This window comes from Lissotriton helveticus, chromosome 12 (assembly GCF_964261635.1).
Source record: "Lissotriton helveticus chromosome 12, aLisHel1.1, whole genome shotgun sequence".
Classification (NCBI taxonomy): domain Eukaryota; kingdom Metazoa; phylum Chordata; class Amphibia; order Caudata; family Salamandridae; genus Lissotriton; species Lissotriton helveticus.
The window spans coordinates 558,111,427-558,121,905 of record NC_136073.1 but is presented as its reverse complement, the minus strand read 5'-3'; the positions used below and the strand labels follow the sequence as shown (position 1 = coordinate 558,121,905).

Genomic DNA, 10,479 nt, shown 5'->3' with positions numbered 1-10,479 from the left:
GCGCTCCGCGCCTCGGATTGTTTCCGGGGCTCTGCGTTTCGCGCCTTGGTTCGCGTTCCAGAGCGCTTCCGGGTGCGCTAACGAAGGGTGTCATAAGGCGCATTACGCAGTAACGCGATACGTTGTGATTATGCGACGCGTCACGATGTGGCTTTCTAACGTGGTCAGTGGGGGCTGTTTGAGGATCTGACTGCATTGGAAAGCAATGTGATGCTGTGCGTCGCCCCCAAGATGGAGGTTCCTCGGCTGCAGTGGGGCGCCCCTTGGTTTTTCACTCGCTATGCAGCTGAGGTGCAAATAAGTTTCAGACAGTCTAACAAGCACTCCTAAAAACTTTGAACTATCAGAGTGCATGAGTTTCATGCTCGATCGATTGAGCTAGCCGGATCGGGCAACAAAAAGTATAAAATAGTTATGTAAATAGTTATTTAATAAAATGTTTTACCCTGTTACTTTGCTGGTGTGTTGTATATATTTGTAATATTTGCATAGAGTTTATCGTTATTTTGGGCGGGGTGGGTGGCGGAGCCGAGCTGTCTTGCAGCTATCATGGTGTGGAGTTCAGTTCATCTCACTAGTTTCGTATTTCTCATGAGGGGTTGTTCCTAATGTTTCTATTTTAGCGAGGTCAAAAAGAGATCCCATTAGTGGCCTACTGATTTTGCTCGATTCCTTTTGTTTTTTTACACGATTTTTCGCTATCTGCAAAGACTAAACAGAGTATTGCGACTCTGTGCTTGTTTGTAAATAGAGAATGAACCAAAGAGAACCAATTCTAAAACAGTAAATGCTTGGATAACAATCAATCAAATGGAGAGAGAAGCAGGCACGACGGATTACAACGGGGGCAAAGGCCTGCGTTAACTACCCTTCACTATCTGCAAAGAGAGAGTACTCCTAATAGAAATGAGGGGGGGGGCAGCATTCAAAGCAGATCAGTGTGCATAAACACGAAAATGTTTTTTCTTACCACGTGCTTGACATTCGACAGCTTATGATATTTGCTATTAAAAAAACATTGAAATTCACTGAAAAAACCATAGGTTATAGACCATATATAGTTAGGAATTAGCATTTACAAAACCTTGAAAATTCACTGAAAAAACCATAGGTTATAGACCATATATAGTTAGGAATTAGCATTTAAAAAACCTTTTTTTACTCACACAAAACCATTGAAATTCCATATATAGTTAGTAGTACTAACTATATATCGCGCACCCGCAATCCACTGCTGATCATGTCATATATTACATCATTCATGACATGGTCAGTGACATCACTGATGACATCTCAAATGACATAACTGATGACATCACTGATGAAATCTCAAATGACATCACTGATGACATCACTGATGACATCTCAAATGACATCACTGATGACATCACTGATGACATCTCATTTGACATTACTGATCACATCACTGATGACATCATTCATGTGATAATACGATGAACCTCTTCAGACTCTAATATAACCTTAGATACACTCAGTGTAAACAGACACTCACAGACTGTCACTCATCCATGGAGTTACTTACACACCTAGTCAGTCATGCAAAGAATCAATCACACCTCCATTTCCTCAACTATACAGTTATACACACCTTACTTATTCAAACATATACTAACACATATTTACTCTCTTTTACAATCCCTGATACAAGTTCACAATCATCCATACAGCCACTCACACATTCACTGGCTCTTATGCACAGTTATTTATATATGCCAACTCTCACATGTACTGTGTTTTACATATGTACTTACTTTGACATGTAGCACTGAGATATCCATTCACTCACCAATGCACTCATGCACACAGTCAACCACCCATACAGCTGTTTCCACATGCACTTTTGAACCCATACATCTAGTGAATCAACTGCTCACACATCTATGCACAGAGTCATACACTGCACAGAGTCATACACACACACACTCAGTCTCCCATACAAATACTTGAGCAACCAATCAATAACCCATATACTTACTCATATAGCTACTGATCAACACATGCAGCAGTTTACAGAACAACAAACATAATGATGCACAAATTAAGACAGTTCAGTCACTAACCCATGCACTCAGTGAGACACATTTAACCACTCACTCATACAGTCAGTCATGCACCTATTAAATCCTTCATCCAGACACTTCTACATCCACTCATTCTTCAATATGTAAGACATATTTTAACTTTACAGAAATACACAGTCACTGGATGTTGTCATCAGTGATGTCATTTGAGATGTCATCAGTGATGTCATCAGTGATGTCATGTGAGATGTCATCAGTGATGTCATCAGTGATGTCACTGACCATGTCATGAATGATGTAATATGTGACATGATCAGCAGTGGATTGCGGGTGCGCGATATATAGTTAGTACTACTAACTATATATGGAATTTCAATGGTTTTGTGTGAGTAAAAAAAGGTTTTTTAAATGCTAATTCCTAACTATATATGGTCTATAACCTATGTTTTTTTCAGTGAATATATATATATATATCTTGAATCTCTGCTCTTTTCCACTTCAATCTGTTGCTGAAAGCAGACGCGGGCGACAATTTCTGTGCAAAAAGTGTAACTTATTTATTGATCGGCCATTACGCATTTCAGTCCGTCCGGACCTTGATCACATAACAAACGCAGCCTTCATTTTTTTCTTTTTAAAGTGATACATGTGTAGCAACAGCAGTGATTAGGCATAGATAGTAAAGACATACTTCTTGGAATATTGCAATACATAAACAACAGACTACTTGGTTTCCAACAGGTGAAGGTTCTTCTCAATAGGAATTGTCGAAAGTCAGATAACATTAATGACTGGTTGTCAGGAATTTACAAATCGCATCTATCTATGTTCCCAAATTGGCGAATGGTGGAAAGACAATAGTAAAGCCTTGTTGGGTAAATATTTGGTACCCGTGTACTACTAAATAGATTCCTTTCAGCACCATGTAAATAGGTTCAGGTAATAGTGGGTTTTTGGTCCTTCCCAAGATGGCCGCCGCTGTGGCCACTGAAGCCATTTGGAAGTTAGTATGTGAGGGCTAGTTGATGTGTGCCTCGCGCAGCGTTCAAACTGCGCACTTCAACTGTTCGGGTTTCTGAGGTAGCAGCTAGAGTTCGAGGCTCCGTGTCTATTTTCATGACAGGAGTTCGTCGAGTTAGTTTAGTCAAATTCTTGAGTCCGCTTAATCGGGCTACTCGCCAAGTGCGTGAACATTGTCAAAAATTACTTTTGGGTGAATTCATTGAAGACAGTCTACAGTTCGTGAAGAAAAGTTCTTCCGTCAGCTGCAGTGACTGAGTCTACGTTCTTCTCATCCGCCGTCGTCGTGGGAGCCGGTTCGCCCTGCTGAAGTTCGACAGGGTTTCCTTCACAGAAGGTTCCACAGACTCCATTGACCTCTTGCGGAGAGTTGCGAGAGGGACAGTAAGCCAGCGGCAGCTTCCCCCTTGATCCCCTTTTGCCAGCAAACTATATACTGAGTAACTATTCCCTTCTTGCGCTTTCCCTGCTCCTATCCTTTCCCCTTCTTGCCTCCCTTGTTCCTTTTTGCGCGTTAAAGTCCACTCAGCATTGGGACCCTTGGAGCCGCATGTTGCTGCAAGACACTAACAGAACCCCAGTTGGGGCAAATACAGAGAGCTTACAGGTAAAGAGTGAGAGTGAGAGAGTATTAGTTCGTAGGTCGTAGCCCACAGGAAAGGTCACACAGTAACGTTAGTCTCTGTCTCACAGGCATGAAGCTCCCTGAATGTTTCTACACATCCTAATGAAGAGTAGCAATACCTTTGGGAACCACTGGTAGGATAAGATTTGATTATTTCATAGTGTGAGAATATTGGTAGGTGGAAGTTGTTGTTTATTCTTTCCCTCCTTGTTCTGTGCATTAGGCATCTACAACAACCGAAGTTAAGGTCCAGACTGATCTACCCAATCGGTGAAGGTGCCAGAAGTTCTCAAGGTGTCTCTTCTCTGTCCACTTCCCCTTTTCCCTTTTGCTAGTGGATTCGCCCAAGTGGCGGAGTGACTGGTGGGAGGGTGATTGGGTACAGCATCTACTGCCTCTGCGAAGTTTGGAGCCTTCTGACACTGGTATTTAAAAAGCGTTTTTTCGATATAAATATCCCAATAAATACATTAATTAATAGTAAATACCTTAGCTAGATTTGTAGGAATTTTTGTATTTCATAAATTACAGGATAATACATTTGAATTTTCTCAAATCAACCTTATAAGTTAATTGCGTATGTATATACAGTTCGCAGATTAGTTGGTATAGGTGAGTCATAGTTGTTGATCCTGCCTACATTTTGGTAGAAAGAACAAAGTGCAAGTATGAACAGTGCAAAAATGCTTTGTAAGTGTATGCTGCTCTTGTTGCTTACTAAAGTGTGTTAGTGCTGATATATAAAATATAACACTGTTATTTGTGGATCAGGTATAGCAGCCAACAAATTCTTTATTACTTTGATTTGTAAAGTTAAATCTTCGTTTACATACTTTAAGACTTCCGTAATGTCTATATGTATATCCTCACAGTACACCAATATATACAAGGAATACATGTGTAAAGACACATTGAACCCGAGTCTGTCAGACACTTCTACATGAGACAGTATAAGATCAGTAATTTGTGGTAAAGACAAACTGGGAGTTTTAATATAAACAGGTGAATAGATCATCAGTTGTGTTGAGACCCCCCGGAGATTTATAATCCAAATCTAGAATATATCATGTTCCAAGTTTTCTGAGGTTTCCTTCTCTATCACTGCCCCTTCTGTTGGCTACCCTTGTATCTATTAGGTAATACCTGAAATGTTCTATGTTGTTTTGGTGTATCTCTTCAAAATGGTGGGCCACTGGGTAGGTTGAGTCCTGGTTTACTATGGCTCGTATATGTTGCAATATTCTCTTTTTGGCCTGCAATTTAGTGCTTTCCACGTATTTTAAATTGCAGGAGCACTCTAGCACATATATTGCGTGGTCTGTTTTGCAGTGCAGGGGTTTCGTAATCTTGTGTTCCTTGTTGCCTAACGGTGTGGTGTAAGTTGTTTTATTGATCCCATATTGGCATGCTTTGCAACTCTTGCATTTTACAAACCCATTACGTTGTGAGAGCCATGAGTGCTGTTCTGTTATCTCGGGCTGCTTTTAACCAAACAATTCCTCATGGAGTGGGCTCGTATGTAGGTAATAGATAGATTGGATCACTTAAAACTATGGGCCAATTGTGTCTCATGATGTTTTTGAATTCTCTATCTTGTTTGTTGATTTCCAAAATGCATCTTAACTCACTCCCTGTTTTGATTTGACTTTTTTGTTTTGGTGCCAAAAGATTGGATCTGCATAAACTAGTTGTTTTAACAATGGCTGCATCTATCGTTTTTCTAGAGTAACCTCACTCCAAAACTCTGTTTTTACTGGCCTGTTGTGTTTGGTGTAGGTCTGTAGGGTTACTACAAATTCTTTTTAATCTCAATATTGCCCATGCCATCTTCAAAGCATTTTTTATGATCATTGACAAACTAGAAGAGGACATCAGTAGCGCGATGACCAACAGCACTGCTTCCAGCAAACCCCCTGTCACTTTGAGGCTCATGGTCGCTGACAGCCAGTGTGGTTCGCTCATTGGAAAAGTAAGTTGCAAGATTAAAGAGATCAGAGAGACCACTGGAGCACAGGTGCAAGTAGCGGGGGACATGCTACCCAACTCAACAGAAAGAGCCATCACAATTGCAGGAATTCCTGCTTCCATCATAGAGTGCGTCAAACAGATATGTGTGGTTATGCTGGAGTCTCCTCCGAAGGACGTCACCATCCCATACCGACCCAAGCCATCCAGCTCACTGGTGATCTTTGCCGGTGGAAAGGCCGGTTCCATTCAAGGACAGTATGCCATTCCACAGCCAGATCTCACAAAGCTGCACCAGTTGGCAATGTAACAGTTTCACTTTCTGATGTCTCATGGTGGGGACAACACCAGATTCAGTGGTGGCATTGATGCATTTGCTCCAACCACTTCTCATGAACTCACCATTCCGAATGACTTGATCGGCTGCATCATTGGGCATCAAGGCTCTAAAATCAATGCGATTCGCCAGATGTCAGTTGTGCAAATCAAAATCGCTAACCCTGTGGAACGTTCTACTGAGCGCCAAGTCACCATCACTGGATCTGCTGCCAGCATTAGCCTGGCACAGTACCTCATCAATGTCAGGCTTTCATCAGAGACTGGTGGAATGGGAAGCGTTTAGATCACCAAGGCCTTTCTCAGAACTCTGCTCCCTTCCTGCTGTTCATTTACCCATGATCCATTTGTGTAGTTTCCAAGCAGTCTGCAATTCCAGGTTTTAACTAGTTTGTAAATTTCAGTTTCTATGCCCCCCATCCACTTGTTAATTTTTAAGAGAAGTTTTAATTCCTTTTTTCAGCTGTTAAAATCGCTGACCCATGTTTTAGTTTTATAAGGCTTTCCCTTAGTTCTGTTATGTTTTTGTTCATGAAGATATTTGTTATGAAATGTTAAGGGTGGAATAATGCATTTCATTGCGGTTTAGTTTCTGTAACGTCAGGAATTTTAAAAAAAGGAAATAAAAAAAATGGACTGGATTCTCAAAAAAAAAAAAAACATTTCCCTGTAGGAAATGCTTTCTATCAGATGGCGTGGTTGAAAGCTGGATGAGTGTAGCACTGAGTTGCCTGCAGTTTCTTTGCGGTATATTTTTGTTTCTAGTTTGTTATTTTCAATGTATACTTCCACATCAAGAAAATGCACCACGTTGTCGCTGATAACAGCTGTGAAACTCAAATTCAATTAATTGACGTTAATGGCTAAGACAAATTCTGTAGATTTGTGTAAGTCCCATCCCATATAATAAACAAATCATCAATAAATCGCAGCCACAATTTCACATTGTTTTCCATATATGATTTGTAGGTGTCACCCAGTACCAGCTCCTCTCACCAGCCCATGTGTAAACACGCAAAGCTGTGGGAGAAGTGGCAGCCATGGTAACGAAACGCATCTGTTGATAATAGGTTTTGTCAAACATAAAAATGTTATTGTTTGGACATAAGTTTACCATATTTACTAGCATTGTATTGTGTTGGGACATTTGCAACGAATTCCTCCCCAAATAAAATTCCAATGCTCGTAAACCATCTTTATGGTTTATGCTGGTGTATAGCGTGATTACGTCTACTGTCACTAACAAGTAGTTCTTTTGCCAAATGAAATCTTTCAGTTTTAAGATAAAATCACCAGTGTCTTTTAAATAAGAAAGTAACTTCTGTACCTGTTCTTGTAGATGGAAATCAATGTATTGTGAGGCATTTTTTAAAAGACTATCAGTGCCGAAATAATGAGTCTACCAGGCTGGGCTTTTCTGGATTTTAGGTATGAGGTAAACATTAAGGACCGTAGGGTTCTCCTTTATTATTTATTTTTAACAGATTTTATTGTCAAATTGCACATATGTTGCAGGGCTCTGAACCCCAGAGACAGCTGCAGTATCAGATTGTACATAAGCAGAAAAGCAACTGACCTTTTCAAAGAACCAACCAAAACACCTGACACGGTGTATCAATTAGGATATTAAGGAACCCCCCCAACCTCCCCCCACGCCCCCTCCTGAGTCGCACAAAGTCCATCGAGTCCGATCCATGTGCAGTTAATATAGAACAAAGAGAGAAAATAAGTAAACGGAAAAAAAGAAACAACAAAATCAGCATAAGTACACACACACCCGAGGCTCCCCTGTCACCTCCCCCTGCACCAGATCCATCTCACTGACCCCAGCCATCACTCCGCTGGGAGATCGTCCACAACAATAGGAGGCTCCAGCAACAGACCCCTGGCAACAAAGATTGGCTGTTCCAGCCACATACTAAAGCCCAGGCCATTTTCCCAGGCGCCCACCGAGGGGGCCCGTGAATCCTTCCACCCCCTGGCTATATCGCGTTTCGCCAATGTGAGGCCCAGTTGCAGAAGATGCCTTTTGTATACATTACCCCCAATCCCCTCCATGACATGTAACAGGGCGAATTGTGGCATACGTGGGAGTGTCCACCCCAGGACCTCCGACAGACAGGAAACCCCCCCCCCGAAGAGATCAAGTGATAGGCGTTGCCAGAAAGTATGTAAGAATGTGCCATCCTCCCGGCCGCAACAAAGACATTCCGGGGAGGCAATCAATCCCGCCCGCCACAGTCGAACCCGAGTGAAGTAGACCTGAGGTAAATATTTAAATTGAATGAGGCGGAGACGCATCGCTATGGCCGCTCCCCAGGGGGCGGCTAGGGCCTCCTTCCAGTCTTCCTCCACCAGCGTACCCACATCCTCTTCCCAAACCCCCCGAAGCTTCTGAAGTGTAGGGGAGCAGTGAGTAACTAGGGACTGGTAGATTCGGGAGATATTCTTCGTCTCCAGATCCCCCATGAAGACCTTCGCCTCCAACGGGCTAAATAAATTCTGGGAGAGATTCCAGGCCCTCCAAACTGGGGGAAAGTGCATGGCGGAGTTGGAGGTACCGGAAGAACTGGGATTGGGGCATGCAAAATCCACCCTGCAAATCTCGGAAGGACTTAAGTGACCCATCCCTCATGACATCCCCCAGGGTCGAGATGCCTATAGCATCCCAGCCCTGAAAGCCCTGCAGGGCCACCAGGTCAGGCAGGCGTCCATTGTGCCATAACGGAGTTTCTTGGGTCAGGGTATTCCACCATCCCATTTGTTTCAGCGACTGACGCCAGATTTGAAATACTACCTGCGTGACTGGTGGCAGCGCACCCCACAACTGCACTGAATAAAGAATAGTGTGGAGTGTGTGGGGCCCCATAAGTCACCGCTCCAATGCATAAGCCGGGTCACCCCTATTCCCATACCACCACTCATTGAGGACCAATAAATGCGAGGCCTGGTAATATGAAAGGATATCGGATGTCACAAGTCCTCCGCAGTACATGGAGAAAAAGCATGTGCGCAACGCAACGCATACTGCTCCCCCCTCCCATAGGAACTGCCCCAGTACAGAGTTCACCAGCCGGAACCATCTAGATGCGATCGGATACGGGTGATTCTGTAGCTGGTAGAGCAAACGAGGGAGCGCAACCATCTTAAAAATTGCTGATCTGCCATCTATCGTCAAGGGCATACGTGACCAGGTCTTTATATCCGCACGAACACGCTCCCATATCGGTACCAGGTTACGCTCCCAAGATATAGTCCGCACATCCGACAGGAATACCCCTAGGTACTTGAGGCTCCCCACTGCCACCTGAATCCTGGAAGACCATGTGCCCACTCTCACCCGGTCTCCCAGAACCCACAGTGTGGATTTACGGGGGTTCATATATAATCCTGATGATTCTCCGAATATTTGCATGATCTCCAGAAGCCGTGGCCTTGATCTATTCAACGCCGTAAGGAAAAAAAGGACATTATCCGCATATAATGCGATCCTGTCCGACAGACCCGGGACCCACTCAAAGCCCCTAAGCTGTGCGTCAATGCGCACCCAGGCCGCCAACGGCTCCATGGCCAGGGCAAATAAATACGGTGACAGGGGGCACCCCTGTCTGGTGCATTGTCTGATAGGGAAGCTGGAAGAAACCGCTCCTGCTACCCGTGCCGACGCCGTCAAATCGGTATATAGCAGCATCAAGTATGGTAGAAATCGTGGGCCAAAATTGAGTCTATGAAGTAGGGCGAACAGATAGACCCAACTCAGGGAATCAAATGCCCTGTCCATGTCTGCTAGTAGGAGTGCAGCTGGGTCCCCGGTTTGTCGTATAGCCGCCAACGCCACATGCGCCCGCCTTAGGGTTCTCCTTTTTGATGAATTTATAATCATAAGTAGGAATTAGTCCCGCACTTTCCCAGGCTGCAACTTCATATAAAATTAATTGTATACCGATCGTAGCGCCATCATGTTACTTTTTTTACAGCAAGTTCTGTCATTTAGTTGGGATAGAGCTTCTCGCATGAAGTCCTCTTTAGCCCATATGACTACATTTCCTCCCTTGTCCGAATTTCTTATGACAATTTGGTTGTCCTTGCCCAGTTTGTTCATCAATTGGTTATACTGTTGATTCCTTCTGTTAATTTTTTGATTTTGGTTGTGAACTTTATGATTTAAATTCTTCAATTCTTCAATTCTGCTGTCACCTGTTCATTGAAAATATTGATTGCATCTCTGGGTGCAATAGGATTGAATGTTGATTTCACTTAGAACGGTGTCGGTCTTTTTCTAATACTTGCTTTCTTGGTGTCTTGACTAGATCTTTGAATTAGTCCCCCTAGAGATTGGGGACTTTCCCGACTGTATGGTCATTTTCCTCCTGTAATTCTTGTCGGGTTTCTAACAAAGGAATATCCGAAATTGTCAGATTGCGACGTGAGGAGCATATTGTTGATTGGCTTGTTTATTGTGTTTGTGGTTGTAAGGCATGACATTTTCTC

The 10,479-nt window shown here is 43.1% G+C and overlaps 1 pseudogene; it reads left to right on the top strand.

The window, feature by feature from the left end:
• The first annotated feature begins 5,512 nt into the window (after window positions 1-5,512).
• LOC144799665 (poly(rC)-binding protein 2 pseudogene) lies at window positions 5,513-6,381 on the top strand (annotated as a pseudogene).
• The last annotated feature ends 4,098 nt before the right edge of the window (window positions 6,382-10,479 follow it).